This window comes from Apaloderma vittatum, unplaced genomic scaffold (genome assembly GCF_000703405.1).
Source record: "Apaloderma vittatum isolate BGI_N311 unplaced genomic scaffold, ASM70340v1 scaffold29472, whole genome shotgun sequence".
NCBI lineage: Eukaryota > Metazoa > Chordata > Aves > Trogoniformes > Trogonidae > Apaloderma > Apaloderma vittatum.
This window is the reverse complement of record NW_009704556.1, coordinates 6,519-6,740: the sequence shown is the minus strand read 5'-3', so window position 1 is coordinate 6,740 and position 222 is coordinate 6,519.

The window sequence follows — 222 nt, the reverse complement described above, 5'->3', positions numbered from 1 at the left end:
GGGGCCCCTGCCAGCATCGCTGCCGTACTGGGGGTGCGGGGGGACAGATCCCATTTGCCACACTTTCCCCAAGAGATAAGTAACATGGCGAGGGGGGGACGACTCCAGAATCGCTGGCAGCAAAGAGGTTACTTGGTCCGAGGCCAGCACCCCAACAGTCCGGGAAATCCCTCGCTCTGAATTCCCGGCGCCAACGGTCCCGAGCACAGCTTGGAAATCCAA